Source organism: Alosa pseudoharengus, unplaced genomic scaffold (assembly GCF_046254945.1).
Source record: "Alosa pseudoharengus isolate Yale_2024_CS ecotype anadromous, Long Island Sound unplaced genomic scaffold, YU_APseudo_1.1 YU_APseudo_1.1_scf_1, whole genome shotgun sequence".
NCBI classification, from domain to species: Eukaryota; Metazoa; Chordata; class Actinopteri; order Clupeiformes; family Clupeidae; genus Alosa; species Alosa pseudoharengus.
This window is the reverse complement of record NW_027468564.1, coordinates 27604342-27621904: the sequence shown is the minus strand read 5'-3', so window position 1 is coordinate 27621904 and position 17563 is coordinate 27604342. Positions and strand designations below refer to the sequence as shown.

General features: G+C 37.6%; 1 long non-coding RNA gene across 1 annotated transcript; it reads left to right on the top strand.

The window, feature by feature from the left end:
- Positions 1–9015: 9015 nt before the first annotated feature.
- On the top strand, positions 9016–12159 carry LOC143124487 (uncharacterized). The gene is made up of 4 exons (XR_012987044.1): positions 9016–9273; positions 10391–10458; positions 10644–10818; positions 11200–12159. It is a non-coding gene; the product is annotated as an uncharacterized LOC143124487 (long non-coding RNA).
- The last annotated feature ends 5404 nt before the right edge of the window (positions 12160–17563 follow it).

Below are 17563 nucleotides of genomic sequence, written 5' to 3'. Positions count from 1 at the left end.
AGCTGTAATGCTGTAATGTTATAGTGTGCTAACCTCCACAACCCAACAGCATTCTATTCTAGTATGCTAACCTCCACAACCCAACAGTATTTTAACACTAATGCTTCAGGTGGGATTTGAACACTCAACATAAGGATGACCAGTACAAGGCATTATCCCACTAAGCCACTGTCAATCCTACATCTTTGCCAGTCACATTCACATGGTGAAAATGTGTATTGGTAAACACACAAGAAAAACTCCAAGTATACATTTGACAATAAAATGAAGGGCTTTCCTGAAAGAGAATACCTGAAAATGTTTGGAAATTCTGGGACAATTAGACATTTGTAGAGAAGAACAGTAATGGATGAAATATAAATATGATAGACTTAATGATGAAGGAAAAATAGTAAACAAAGAAGTTCCCCTATATGTCTTCGAGTGTGTCGGCATTCTGATTCTTGGCAACTAATGAGTGTGAATGTTGATTGCCTGATGTCATTCAGGTGCTGTTCAATGGTGTGACTCTTCAATAACCAATAGCATGTGCATCTTGAGCCTAAAGCTCTAGCAGGATTCGAACTCTCAACCTAACAAACACCAGCACTAGGCATTATCCCTCTGAGCCACTAACAATCCGACATATTAGGCAGTCACATTCACATGGTGAAAATGTGTTGGTAAACACACAAGAAAAACTCCAAGTATACATTTGACAATAAAATGAAGGGCTTTCCTGAAAGAGTACACCTGAAAACTTTTGGATATTCTGGGGCAATTAGACATTTATAGAGAAGAACAGTAATGGATGAAATATAAATATGATAGACTTAATGATGAAGGAAAAATAATTCCCCTATATGTCATAGAGTGTGTCGGCATTCTGATTCTTGGCAACTAATGAGTGTGAATGTTAATTGCCTGATGTCATTCAGGTGCTGTTCAATGGTGTCAATCTTCAATAACCAATAGCATGTGCATCTTGAGCTTCAAGCTCTAGCAGGATTCAAACTCTCAACCTAACAAACACCAGCAGTGTGTAATGAGTGTGAATGTTAATTGCCTGATGTCATTCAGGTGCTGTTCAATGGTGTGACTCAGAAGGCTCAATGGTATGGAGTGATGACACGGAGATGGCAGGTTTCGGTGCAACACAAGTTAACTTTATTTGAGTTTCAATTCATCTGTTCTTTTGTTCTTTACTTGTATGTGTGCTGCATCAAAGAGGAAACAAACAGAAAATGGAGTAATCAGTGAAATGGGGTAAATCAGTACAGATCCCAACTCACAAACAAACCAATTGACATTTGAACAATAAACTGAAATCATATGGCTATATAAGGTACAACTAAACAATACTTGACATCCCAAGTCAACCAACATCACCTAATCATCTCTCACATGGGACTCCAACACACCAAACCAACAAACAAAGACCTTAACTTTACACATGATGGCAGAGCTACTCTACAAACTGATAAACATCACAAAAGTCATAGTGAGGGTGATTAAAGTGATGACTTACGTTAACTCAAAGACGCACACAGAGCAGGACACACTGGAGTGCTGGGTTGAGATGAACAAAAGAGCGAACTGAGGGCGAGCAAACAATTTATCCTGGTCTGAGCCCCTGCTCCGGAGCTACAGGGTTTCCCAGCGGGTAAACTTTGGAAAGATTTGCAAAGATTTGGAAAAGATTTTTGAAAGACTACAGTCTCAGACCCTCTCACATCTAAAGACAAGTAGTAGAGTTTTAAGTCACAGACTATGATTTTGCAATGACTAGGGATCTTGCAGGGTCACTATTTACAAGACTGCAACATGATTCCTTTAAATTATTACCCATTGTGCAATAGATAAACAGGAACTGAAAATTATAGCCTACTAAACTCAAAGTCGTATTTTCTTGTTTCTGCAGCATTGTTTCATGCGTGACATCCTTAACCGATATAGAGTTGTTCTGTCAAGTGGAAGAGCCGACTAAATATGTATAAGAAATGACAAATATTATAAGAATAACAAATAATTATAGGCTACAGCTTATAATTATACAGTAATACTTGCCTTGCACTACAAGTCCATATTGACATGTAGCTGTAATGTTATAGTGTGTTATCCTCCACAACCCAACAGCATTCTATTGTAGTATGCTAACATCCACAACCCACTAATGCTTCAAGTGGGATTTGAACTCTCAACCTAAGGATCACCAGTACAAGGCATTATCCCACTGAGCCACTGTCAATCCTACATGTTGGCCAGTCACATTCACATGGTGAAAATGTGTATTGGTAAACACACAAGAAAAACTCCACTCATGGAGGGGCGATTAGACATTTGTAGAGATGAACACTAATAGATTAAATATAAATATGATAGACTTAATGATGAAGGAAAAATAGTAAACAAAGAAGTTCCCCTGAATGTCATACAGTGTCTCGGCATTCTGATTCTTGGCAACTGATGAGTGTGAATGTTGATTGCCTGATGTCATTCAGGTGCTGTTCAATGGTGTGAATCTTCAATAACCAATAGTATTCGAGCTAGAGCCTAAAGCACTACCGGGGATTCGAACCCTCAACCCTAACAAACACCAGCACTAGGCATTATCCCACTGAGCCACTGACAATCCTACATATTGGGTAGTCACATTCACATGGTGAAAATGTGTGTTGGTAAACACACAAGAAAAACTCCAAGTATATATTTGACAATAAAATGAAGGGCTTTCCTGAAAAAATACACCTGAAAACTTTTGGATATTCTGGGGCAATTAGACATTTATAGAGAAGAACAGTAATGGATGAAATATAAATATGATAGACTTAATGATGAAGGAAAAATAGTAAACAAAGAAGTTCCCCTATATGTCATAGAGTGTGTCGGCATTCTGATTCTTGGCAACTAATGAGTGTGAATGTTAATTGTCTGATGTCATTCAGGTTCTGTTCAATAGTGTGAATCTTCAATAACCAATAGCATGTGCATCTTGAGCCTAAAGCTCTAGCAGGATTCGAACTCTCAACCTAACAAACACCAGCACTAGACATTATCCCACTCTGCCACTGACAATCATACACATTCAGCAGTCACATTCAAATGGTGAAAATGTGTGTTGGTAAACACACAAGAAAAACTCCAAGTATACATTTGACAATAAAATGAAGGGCTTTCCTGAAAGACTACACCTGAAAACTTTTGGATATTCTGGGGCAATTAGACATTTATAGAGAAGAACAGTAATGGATGAAATATAAATATGATAGACTTAATGATGAAGGAAAAATAGTAAACAAAGAAGTTCCCCTATATGTCATAGAGTGTGTCGGCATTCTGATTCTTGGCAACTAATGAGTGTGAATGTTAATTGTCTGATGTCATTCAGGTGCTGTTCAATAGTGTGAATCTTCAATAACCAATAGCATGTGCATCTTGAGCCTAAAGCTCTAGCAGGATTCAAACTCTCAACCTAACAAACACCAGCACTAGGCATTATCCCACTCTGCCACTGACAATCATACACATTCAGCAGTCACATTCAAATGGTGAAAATGTGTGTTGGTAAACACACAAGAAAAACTCCAAGTATACATTTGACAATAAAATGAAGGGCTTTCCTGAAAGAGTACACCTGAAAACTTTTGGATATTCTGGGGCAATTAGACATTTATAGAGAAGAACAGTAATGGATGAAATATAAATATGATAGACTTAATGATGAAGGAAAAATAGTAAACAAAGAAGTTGCCCTATATGTCATAGAGTGTGTCGGCATTCTGATTCTTGGCAACTAATGAGTGTGAATGTTAATTGTCTGATGTCATTCAGGTGCTGTTCAATAGTGTGAATCTTCAATAACCAATAGCATGTGCATCTTGAGCCTAAAGCTCTAGCAGGATTCGAACTCTCAACCTAACAAACACCAGCACTAGGCATTATCCCACTCAGCCACTGACAATCATACACATTGAGCAGTCACATTCAAATGGTGAAAATGTGTGTTGGCAAACACACAACATCAAGAAAATTCCTAGCATACATTTGACAATAGAATTAAGGGCTTTATAAAAAAGAGTACATATCTGAAAATGTGCACTGTTAATGGTATCCACCTAATGATGGTTGTATGGTTGTTATCCAAGAAATTTTTTTTACTCATATAGGAATATAGGTGATATAGGAGAAATGGGCTGAGTGGTTGAACTTTATTGGCCTATATCTCTGAAATGGAACAACGTATCCAAATTCTTTTGATAACTTTTGTGAGGCTTTGTCTAAACATTGTCTGTGAGAATTTTGGTGAAGATTTGATAATTTTTGAAGCCTGTGAAACTTTTTATGATGTTTGGCTTTTCTCTGAAATTGTGGCAAAAGTAAACATTTTTAGAGCATAAGACCAGGGTGAAAAAGATGCATCTGAATGTAGAGATTAATATGATGAAAGAATTTTGAGTCTAGGTGAATCTGGTAAGGAGAAATAAGCGTTTTTGACAAGAGCGCCACCTTTGGGTGCAGTACCCCAAATTTGGGTTATGGGTAGTGGGGGGTACTGGTAACAATACTTGAAAATGTCAAGTTTCTAGGACTTATGGTTTATAGGAATATAGGTGATCTAGGAAAAAAGGCCTAAGTGGTCTAACTTTATTGGCCTATATCTCTGAAATGGAACAAAATATCAAAATTCTGAGCGATAACTTTTGTGAGGCTTGGTCTAAACATTGTCTGTGAGAATTTTGGTGAAGATTCGATTATTCGATTCGAGTGTGAAACTTTTTATAATGTTTGGCTTTTCCATGAAATTGTGGAAAAAGTAAACATTTGTAGACCATAAGACCAGGGCCAAAAAGATGCATCTGAGTTTAGAGATTAATATTCTGAAAGAATTTTGAGTCTAGGTGAATCTGGTAAGGAGAAATAAGCATAATTAACTTTTTTTTTCAATAGCGCCACCTTTGGGTGCAGTACCCCAAATTTTGGGTTATGGGTAGAGGGGGGTACTGGTAACCATACCTGAAAATTTCAAGAGTTTTGGAGTTACGGTTTAGGCTGCAGTATGACTTTTACAGAATTTTGGCCAAAAAATGAACGGTACAGAAACAATAGGGTTCCTGCAGCTACGCTGCTCGGACCCCTAATAAATATAACCGCAAGCGGTGATTTACGGGGTCCGAGCAAAACGAACATGATGGCATAGCTTTTTAGTTTTACATATGCTTTGATTGTTTGGGCACAATTGTTCAAAAGAAACGTGATCGGATTTCGGTTATCGGATTTCAGTTACCGGATTTCAGCTATCGGATTGGATCAAATCTTGAAAATGGGTTGTTCAAAGGGAAACAAGGATCCTGAAATTGGATTAGATCACATAATCTATTCTTGGTTTTGATCTGGATAAAACCTTCACTTTGTGTCGTTCAAAACTTTTGAGTTGGATTGGAATAAATTTGATGCATAAAATTAGGATTACCCTGTGCTGTAACATTATAGTGTGCTAACCTCCACAACCCAACAGTATTCTAACAATACTTGATTCTACAGGACTATTTATTTGTTGTGGATAAGATGAAGGGTTTGATAATGGAAGGCAGTGTTTCCCACAGAATTGAATTGTATTTGTGGTGGTGGGTTCTGTGTCGGAGTCAATAAGATAAACAGCGTATAATTATACAGTTATACTTGCCTTGCACTACAAGTCCATATTGACAAGTAGCTGTAATGCTGTAATGTTATAGTGTGCTAACCTCCACAACCCAACAGCATTCTATTCTAGTATGCTAACCTCCACAACCCAACAGTATTTTAACACTAATGCTTCAGGTGGGATTTGAACACTCAACATAAGGATGACCAGTACAAGGCATTATCCCACTAAGCCACTGTCAATCCTACATCTTTGCCAGTCACATTCACATGGTGAAAATGTGTATTGGTAAACACACAAGAAAAACTCCAAGTATACATTTGACAATAAAATGAAGGGCTTTCCTGAAAGAGAACACCTGAAAACGTTTGGAAATTCTGGGACAATTAGACATTTGTAGAGAAGAACAGTAATGGATGAAATATAAATATGATAGACTTAATGATGAAGGAAAAATAGTAAACAAAGAAGTTCCCCTTTATGTCTTCGAGTGTGTCGGCATTCTGATTCTTGGCAACTAATGAGTGTGAATGTTGATTGCCTGATGTCATTCGGGTGCTGTTCAATGGTGTGACTCTTCAATAACCAATAGCATGTGCATCTTGAGCCTAAAGCTCTAGCAGGATTCGAACTCTCAACCTAACAAACACCAGCACTAGGCATTATCCCTCTGAGCCACTAACAATCCGACATATTAGGCAGTCACATTCACATGGTGAAAATGTGTGTTGGTAAACACACAAGAAAAACTCCAAGTATACATTTGACAATAAAATGAAGGGCTTTCCTGAAAGAGTACACCTGAAAACTTTTGGATATTCTGGGGCAATTAGACATTTATAGAGAAGAACAGTAATGGATGAAATATAAATATGATTTAATGATGAAGGAAAAATAGTAAACAAAGAAGTTCCCCTATATGTCATAGAGTGTGTCGGCATTCTGATTCTTGGCAACTAAAGCCCTCCTTACACTGACAGACTTTGGAAAGATTTGCAAGGATTTGGAAAAGATTTTTGAAAGACTACAGTTTCAGACCCTCTCACATCTAAAGACAAGTAGTAGAGTTTTAAGTCACAGACTATGATTTTGCAATGACTAGGGATCTTGCAGGGTCACTATTTACAAGACTGCAACTAGATTCCTTTAAATTATTACCCATCGTGCAATAGATAAACAGGAACCGAAATTATAGCATACTAAACTCAAAGTCGTATTTTCATGTTTCTGCAGCATTGTTTCATGCGTGACATCAATATAGAGTCGTTCTGTCACGTGGAAGAGCCGACTCAATATGTATAAGAAATGACAAATATTATAAGAATAACAAATAATCATAGGCTACAGCTGTCGCCTACTTTGCCCCTTCCTGTTTGGTGTTGGAGAGAGGTCACTATTGGTTTTTATAGTTCACGTCACTATTTGCATGAGCCACGACTAGAAAGACTTGCGATAATATCAAACATGTTTGATATTGTCGTAACGGCAAAACTAGAAAAGGACTGACTCCGACTGAATTAAAACCGCTAAGATTTGCACCTTACACTTAACGATCTAGTTGACGGGAGCGCGCCGCGATTCCAGTACAACTCCCATGATTTCTGTCCGACTTTGGAAATTTTGTCGCCGACTGTGAAAACAGACCAAAATCGTACAATGTAAGGCCGCCATAATGAGTGTGAATGTTAATTGCCTGATGTCATTCAGGTGCTGTTCAATGGTGTCAATCTTCAATAACCAATAGCATGTGCATCTTGAGCTTCAAGCTCTAGCAGGATTCGAACTCTCAACCTAACAAACACCAGCAGTGTGTAATGAGTGTGAATGTTAATTGCCTGATGTCATTCAGGTGCTGTTCAATGGTGTGACTCAGAAGGCTCAATGGTATGGAGTGATGACACGGAGATGGCAGGTTTCGGTGCAACACAAGTTAACTTTATTTGAGTTTCAATTCATCGGTTCTTTTGTTCTTTACTTGTATGTGTGCTGCATCAAAGAGGAAACAAACAGAAAATGGAGTAATCAGTGAAATGGGGTAAATCAGTACAGATCCCAACTCACAAACAAACCAATTGACATTTGAACAATAAACTGAAATCATATGGCTATATAAGGTACAACTAAACAATACTTGACATCCCAAGTCAACCAACATCACCTAATCATCTCTCACATGGGACTCAAAACACACCAAACCAACAAACAAAGACCTTAACTTTACACATGATTGCAGAGCTACTCTACAAACTGATAAACATCACAAAAGTCATAGTGAGGGTGATTAAAGTGATGACTTACGTTAACTCAAAGACGCACACAGAGCAGGACACACTGGAGTGCTGGGTTGAGATGAACAAAAGAGCGAACTGAGGGCGAGCAAACAATTTATCCTGGTCTGAGCCCCTGCTCCGGAGCTACAGGGTTTCCCAGCGGGTAAACTTTGGAAAGATTTGCAAAGATTTGGAAAAGATTTTTGAAAGACTACAGTCTCAGACCCTCTCACATCTAAAAACAAGTAGTAGAGTTTTAAGTCACAGACTATGATTTTGCAATGACTAGGGATCTTGCAGGGTCACTATTTACAAGACTGCAACATGATTCCTTTAAATTATTACCCATTGTGCAATAGATAAACAGGAACTGAAAATTATAGCCTACTAAACTCAAAGTCGTATTTTCATGTTTCTGCAGCATTGTTTCATGCGTGACATCCTTAACCGATATAGAGTTGTTCTGTCAAGTGGAAGAGCCGACTAAATATGTATAAGAAATGACAAATATTATAAGAATAACAAATAATTATAGGCTAGAGCTTATAATTATACAGTAATACTTGCCTTGCACTACAAGTCCATATTGACAAGTAGCTGTAATGTTATAGTGTGTTATCCTCCACAAACCAACAGCATTCTATTGTAGTATGCTAACATCCACAACTCACTAATGCTTCAAGTGGGATTTGAACTCTCAACCTAAGGATCACCAGTACAAGGCATTATCCCACTGAGCCACTGTCAATCCTACATGTTGCCCAGTCACATTCACATGGTGAAAATGTGTATTGGTAAACACACAAGAAAAACTCCAAGCATGGAGGGGCGATTAGACATTTGTAGAGATGAACACTAATAGATTAAATATAAATATGATAGACTTAATGATGAAGGAAAAATAGTAAACAAAGAAGTTCCCCTGAATGTCATAGAGTGTCTCGGCATTCTGATTCTTGGCAACTGATGAGTGTGAATGTTGATTGCCTGATGTCATTCAGGTGCTGTTCAATGGTGTGAATCTTCAATAACCAATAGTATTCGAGCTAGAGCCTAAAGCACTACCGGGGATTCGAACCCTCAACCTAACAAACACCAGCACTACACTGTAAAAAGTTTCTGTAAATTTACACCCAGATTCTAACATTATTCACCGGTTTTCTTTAATAAACAGGACTTTCCGGTCATTAGTAAGACTAATATGTAAAATCAGGCTCCAACACTGTTATTTACCACGCCCGTAATGTTTATTCTGGAACACACGTACTTCCTGTTATCTATTAACGTTACCTTCGTTCTGGTGATGGGAAGCTGTCTGCTGAGAGAAGACGATAAGTTGGAATCATACCCAAACCCATCGAAAGCCATCAACACAATAAGGTGAGTTTATCTGTCACCTTTGACCAGAAATACAACGTTTGAAAGCACACTGGTCATGTTTATATTAAGTTGTATAATACAACATCTCTGAATGTTACCCTGCTGAAACGAAGTTAGTAGCAGTGCTATTCAGCTAGCCAAGACCGCGCTTTCGCCCTTCTTAAGCCATGCGTTATCGTTATCACTACACTTGTCGATCAAATTTTACGTTTCTTCATTGCAATCTGGAGCCATCTAAATGTATTGGTATGTGTAGGGTATGCGTAGTTTTTGAAAGTTTGACTCGCGGGATTTACCTGCTATAACACGTGCTTGATAGCTAAGTCTGCTTAGCATCATCAGTTTAATAAACCAGTGGCCAAATAAACAATATGGTACAAACGGATCAGTGTTGACTGCTGCTTTCAGTGTTTACTTGTATGCATGGATTTCGCCCGTGTTGAATTACTTAAAGTTGTGTTAAGTCCTTCAGTTTGAAAAGCTAATGCTAGTTAGTAGCCTAGCTAGCTCTCCATAGCAGAGGTGGTTGCATGACACGCGTATGGTATTCCTCCCGAGTTCATTTGAGCTAGCGGCATGCAACAGGAAGATGTTTACATGTCCGATATGTGGACATCAGTCCACTGCGTCTATTTATGTGAGCCATACCTAAATTCATGACTATATACCCAATATAGACCTTCCATGCTGTGTTCCAGATTGGCAAATAAAATTTAAGAGACATGCAGGTCTTGGATTTCCCCTGGGGATCAATAAAGTATCTATCTATCTATCTATTTATCTATCTAGGTCTTTAGACGCACATATATAGAAACCATAAACAATGTGACAAAAAGACGGACACTATTTCAAAAGCAAGCCCCCTTACTTTGCACACACATTCCTCACACAAACATCTTATCACACCCGCCTCATCACTTTTAATCATTCAACGGCAGACACACACACACACACACACCTTTCATACTCACCTTGCAGACAACTCACATTCACTCACTCCTTACATACACACACACACACACACTCAGAGATTACATTCACTTTCTCACTCACACACACACACACACACACACACACATCACAGAGTTGTTGAGTGCCTTTCTTTTCTTTTGCTAAGGGATGTGCGACCGTAGCTGATGTTGAGTCTTCCAAGCCTACCTGTGACGCCTCGCCTGATATTACTAGGTATGTTTGTTTTCATTCACTAGAGTAATAATGATCAACATATACATATTTAAATCAACTTTTGAATACTAAATGTTTTTTTTTCTGTATTGAATTTTGTTTGGACAAAATCCTAAAATGAATCTAATCATAGTTGACATGTGGATCTATATCTTAAATTGAATATGATAAATTATTTTTTTCAGGTGAACGACAAGGTAATCATCAAAAGTGGATGGTCAGCATTGAATCCTTAATCGTTTGTGAAGGGTCCAACCTCGCCACATTTCTAACAGGCCTTGCGACATGTTTCTCCACCTTCTACATTCTGAATCTGCAATATCAGGAGGAGGCAGCGTGCACCCTTGAATTCATCCAGAGGTAAGTTCATGTCACACTTTCGAACCAGAATTTGTTTTATGTGTGGTATGTATTGGGGGGGTTGTGTAGTAGTCTACTATGTAGTTATAAGCACTACTATGCAGGATTACACCCTCTGTAGAGAGCAATCATGCATAGTACTGCTGTAATAACCACAGAACACTATACTTCTACTTCATACAACTGATTAAATCAAATATAAATGCAGTTACAGTAAGTAATAAATGTCAGTTAATTTCATTGTGAGAAAGTGTGTTAACGTTACAAATTCACATCCGATTCATTCACTTTGGCACAATTTTCCTCTACATGAATCCTAGTGTACCCTATCAGTTTTTGTAACTCTCTCTCTTTCTCTCTCTCTCTTTCTCTCTCTCACAGAAAAAAGGCCCAGAAGAAGCCTAAGAACAATCACTAATAAGTAAAGTGAATGTTATACTTGATTTCTCATGAATGTTACTTGATTTCCTCCCTGATTATCATTTATACTCATCTCTGTACTTTAAATTCTTCTGGACATAATCTGTCAGTTTATTCATTTTCACATGTACACAAGCCCAATGCGATGCAATGATATTGATAATTATCTGTGATAATTATTCTGTATCTTATTTGATTTTGAAATAGTACTACTGTAGATAACATGTCTACATTTTACATACATATGTGATACACAAGCCTAATGCAATGTTTTTATTTTCCATGATAATTCTTTTGTACCTTATTCACGATTTTTGAAATACAACTAGATCACGTGTCTACATTTTACATTCATACGTGATACACGAGCCTAATGCGATGTTTTTGTTTTTCATGATAATTCTTTTGTACCTTATTCCTTGTTTTTTGAAATACGATTTTCAAAATACAACTAGATAGCGTGTCTACATTTTAAACGGGCCTAATGAAATGTTTTTGTTTTCCATTGTAATTCCTCTGTGTCTTATTGCCTGTTCTTTGAAATCCGATTTTCAAAATACTACTATGTATCTACATTTTACATTCATACATGATACACGAGCCTAATGCGATGTTTTTATTTTCCATCATCATTCTTCTCTGTCTTATTCCCTGATCCTGAAATACGATTATAGTCAGTCTACATTTTCCAAAATTACTATTTATCTTGCTTCATGTCCCTTCATCTTTCAAAAAGATTACTTTACTGTTAGACTGTCAAGTAAGTGCTGTGAAATAAAATATCTGTTAAATTACAAATAAGTAACTGATGTGAAAACATGGATTTTTATCTTTAAAATGTTGATTTGAGAGTGGATGAACTCAATATATGGCACTTGTTTCCTGTAATTGTAAAAAAATAAAGACCTGTTGTGTAACTAACACGAAGATCACATTTTTTTCTTGTTACCCAACATGAAAATTATGTTATACAGGAATTTAATGTTATGGTAATCTGCCGTTAAACAACGGGAAGCTCCTGGAAATCCTGCCAGTTGTTTCCTGTTAATTTACAGGAAATTAATGTTGTTATTTTACATTAACTTAACGTTAAACCAGGGCACCGTTAAATAACAGGAATCTCCTGGAAACTCTGCTGCCAGTTGATTCCTGTTTTTTTACGGGATAATTTCTTACAGTGTAGGCATTATACCACTGAGCCACTGACAATCCGACATATTGGGTAGTCACATTCACATGGTGAAAATGTGTGTTGGTAAACACACAAGAAAAACTCCAAGTATACATTTGACAATAAAATGAAGGGCTTTCCTGAAAAAATACACCTGAAAACTTTTGGATATTCTGGGGCAATTAGACATTTATAGAGAAGAACAGTAATGGATGAAATATAAATATGATAGACTTAATGATGAAGGAAAAATAGTAAACAAAGAAGTTCCCCTATATGTCATAGAGTGTGTCGGCATTCTGATTCTTGGCAACTAATGAGTGTGAATGTTAATTGTCTGATGTCATTCAGGTGCTGTTCAATAGTGTGAATCTTCAATAACCAATAGCATGTGCATCTTGAGCCTAAAGCTCTAGCAGGATTCGAACTCTAAACCTAACAAACACCAGCACTAGGCATTATCCCACTCAGCCACTGACAATCATACACATTGAGCAGTCACATTCAAATGGTGAAAATGTGTGTTGGCAAACACACAACATCAAGAAAATTCCTAGCATACATTTGACAATAGAATTAAGGGCTTTATAAAAAAGAGTACATATCTGAAAATGTGCACTGTTAATGGTATCCACCCAATGATGGTTGTATGGTTGTTATCCAAGAAAAAAAAATTACTCATATAGGAATATAGGTGATATAGGAGAAATGGGCTGAGTGGTCGAACTTTATTGGCCTATATCTCTGAAATGGAACAACGTATCCAAATTCTTTTGATAACTTTTGTGAGGCTTTGTCTAAACATTGTCTGTGAGAATTTTGGTGAAGATTTGATAATTTTTGAAGCCTGTGAAACTTTTTATGATGTTTGGCTTTTCTCTGAAATTGTGGCAAAAGTAAAAATTTTTAGAGCATAAGACCAGGGTGAAAAAGATGCATCTGAATGTAGAGATTAATATGATGAAAGAATTTTGAGTCTAGGTGAATCTGGTAAGGAGAAATAAGCGTTTTTGACAAGAGCGCCACCTTTGGGTGCAGTACCCCAAATTTGGGTTATGGGTAGTGGGGGGTACTGGTAACAATACTTGAAAATGTCAAGTTTCTAGGACTTACTGTTTATAGGAATATAGGTGATCTAGGAAAAAAGGCCTAAGTGGTCTAACTTTATTGGCCTATATCTCTGAAATGGAACAAAATATCAAAATTCTGAGCGATAACTTTTGTGAGGCTTGGTCTAAACATTGTCTGTGAGAATTTTGGTGAAGATTCGATTCTTTTTGAAGAGTGTGAAACTTTTTATAATGTTTGGCTTTTCCATGAAATTGTGGAAAAAGTAAACATTTGTAGACCATAAGACCAGGGCCAAAAAGATGCATCTGAGTTTAGAGATTAATATTCTGAAATAATTTTGAGTCTAGGTAAATCTGGTAAGGAGAAATAAGCATAATTAACTTTTTTTTTCAATAGCGCCACCTTTGGGTGCAGTACCCCAAATTTTGGGTTATGGGTAGAGGGGGGTACTGGTAACCATACCTGAAAATTTCAAGAGTTTTGGAGTTACGGTTTAGGCTGCAGTATGACTTTTACAGAATTTTGGCCAAAAAATGAACGGTACAGAAACAATAGGGTTCCTGCAGCTACGCTGCTCGGACCCCTAATAATAAGAACAAATAGAAACACAATGGGTGCCTTCGCAGCTTCGCTGCTTGGCCCCCAAATAATACCTTCCATGAGTCAGCAGGTTAGGTAATGAATGTCAAAATAATTTCCACAAAACAAATACTCACTTTCTACAGGAAGCTGCATATTATTTCTTTGTCTTCGTTAGAGATCTGCACACAACAATTATGTTTGCTTAGAAATGCATGCACATCTTCATGAAAAAATGCTTTTAACTACTACTATTAGCTTTGATTTTGCAAAATGGCCTGATCTGTTTTTGCAAGGATCATCACTGAGGGTTTAGTAGAGTGTGGGCCCAAGTTTGAGAATAGAGTCTACCGATAGAAAGCTGTGTCAAGGTTGAGAGACTGATGTAGAACTTTGAAGTTTGCCTACAAAAAAGAACCAAAGCTGCCATCTTTGCCCATATAAGGAGATCCGGGTGTTAATTGAAGCTAACTACCTATGGCAAGTTGCATTGCAAGTTTACATTGCAGTCTGCATTTCAGACTTCTTCGCCCCCACGAGAGTTTAACAGGTGTGATCATTCAAAAACCCCATATTATTTTCCCATAAGAAAAATCGCAAGATACTGGATCTCAAAGATGGCAGCTTTTTTGTAGGCGAACTTCAGAGGTCTATTGTGAATAGTGCTGCACAAAGGCAGTTTGTTCTTGTGAGGCTAGTAGATAGATAGATAGATATTTAGACTTTATTGATCCCCAAGAGGAAATTCAAGGTCTCAGTAGCATACAAACATCACACAACATGCACATACAGCAGACAAAGTAATATAAGTATATAAATATAAAAAACTCCACTGCACAATAGAGACAGTAGAAGATAAAAAAAAATACTAAAATACCAAATACTAAAAATACAAAAAAAAAACTAAATTAAATATCCACATAGTGTGCTTGTGGATGTTCAAGGATATGGCTCTTGCAAGATCATCCTTAAGCACACTATGTGGATATTTGATATTTGGATAGTAAGTCTTGTATTTACATTACCCTCCCTTTTTGCCACCTGCTGCAGGTGTTCTCCAGGTCCTGCTGTACTAGTATGCTGCAGTCATGTCTTTTGTTTACAAAACGTCTGCATTTCACACTTTTTTGTCCCCGCGAGAGTTTAACAGCTGTGATCATTCAAAATCCCCATGTTATTTTCCATTAGGAAAAATCTCAAGACAGTCTCTTGCGTTAATACAGTTATTGCTTAGTTTGGAAAACACTAAGTGCATGAATAGAGTGAGAGCATGCACGCGCACAGGAGTGCACACTAGAATATATTGTCACTTATTCTAAAATATTGATTACAAAATGGACAAATAGACATCAATCAGGCTACATTATTTCCCACCATGGCCTATCAACAGATAGTAATAAAGTATTTCAATGCACGGCCAATGCATATTACGCAAGGTGACAGTTTGTGCTACCAACATCAAACTGTCAGCAGACAAACCAATCTTTCAAAATTTGCTGTCATTTATTCATTTCATACTGGGCATACAAATTAACATCTTAACTCTGAGTACACCAAGCCGGACTGTTTGCCATTGAGGCTGAGCTTGGAAAGGAAGATATACAAAAAGGAAGGTATACAATGATTGATGATTTCACATCACACATAAACTGTAAATTGATAAACAGTACATAACTACAGTAGAAAAGAGCAGCAATTTTCCCATGATGCTTGGCGGTTGGCAGTATTGTACTACATTTAATCATTACAGTATGTTAATGCCCTTATTACAGTACAATACTATTACAATTACGAAAAACCATTACAGTGAAGGCATTAGAGATGGAAGGAGTGGTAGCATGCAAGCTCCCAAATTGACGCTCATCTGAGAAATGGAGTTTTGGACAATGTTCATCTTCGGCAGCTTTACCTATATGCTAAAATATACAATGACTGAGGAAGCCTAGTGACAAGTCCATAGCAACCAGTTCATGTGTTGAATTTGTTATAACCCAGTGTGCTTTGTTGAATGGTCTCAATGTGTTTTTTTTTATTTCATGTGAATAGTTTACTAGGAGTAACTTAGTATTTGAAGTAATGCAGGAAGTGTGCATTTAGTTAACATGCTTATTGTGTTTCCACAACAAAGTGAGTGAATCTACTGGAATGGCCACCATCCTGGTGGAGTGTGGTGTGTAAGATGAGGAAGCAGAGGTTAACTCATGTATGTCATGATTGCAAAAAAAAAAAAAACAGTGGCTAGCTGTACATCTTTGCCAAGCTCAAACCAACCTAAAGCTCCAAAACTCCTCTGGTAACCCCGTAAATAAAAAAAAACGAACTGTCCTTAAGCAAGAAGAAATTATAATAATCATAATGAGGAAAAGGGCACTTACTGTACAGGTCAGACAGAAGCATAGAAGGACACGGTCCCAAAACATCCACAACACACACACACACACACATACAGAGACCAGGCAGAGTTAGAAGTCAGACAGGTTCCTAAGATTCCAGAAAATCTAGAATACTGACTTGGTGAGAACAGCCAGGTGAGGCAATTGGAGTATTACAAATTAAAAATGCAAAAGCAAAGCGTGACATGGATTAGGAACATAACACCATGACAAGTTGTACAACAGGAATTTCTGGTCTGGATTGGATTGTGACAATAAAAAGGGCTTACATAAAATGAAGACGTAATCAACTCTTTTGTGGGCACATTTCATTTTACATCCAAGATGAAAATTAGAAATTAAACACTAAAGGTTATGTATTACATGTATCTGCACTTCCAGGTAATTTTGATCAACTAGAGGGGCATTGAGAGAGTGCTACCATCTTCCAAGGCCAAATGCTCAATCTCACAATGTTAGATACATAATGGATCTGCGATTTGGCTCCAGTCCAAAATCTCATGGGTTCTGTACTGGCTCGATCCCTCCACCAAGTTTAATGCAGATCTGACTTGTTTTGTTTTGAGTTATCTTGCTGACAGGCAAATAGAGCAAGCAACCATACCTTTACCAAGTACCATACCCAAACATAACTTTCTCGGTTTGGGTAATAGAGCGCCCATTCGCCTTATTCAACCGGCAGCTAGAACGAGGCTACAGGGTACACTTGCCATTACACCACCAAGTCCAGCAGATGGTGGTGGTAATGCACTCCATTTGCAAACTGCCAAAAAAAAAACTCACAGAAGAAGAAAAACAACAGGCCAGCAAACCCTTCTTTTTTTGGTGAGCTTTTTTTTTGGCAGTTTGTAAACGGAGTGCATTACCACATTCTGCTGAACTGAGGGGTAATGGCAGGTGTACCCTGTAGCCTCGTTCTGGCCACCGGGTGAATAAGGCGAATTATGGTTCCCACCAGACTAGGGGTGTAACGGTACACAGAAGTCACGGTTCGGTTCATACCTCGGTTCGGACATCACGGTTCGGTACGAGTTCGGTACAATGGAGGGAAAAGCAAAACAAAAATGCAGAAAGCAATTTTTTTTTATTGTGCATGTCTCAGGCTGTACCA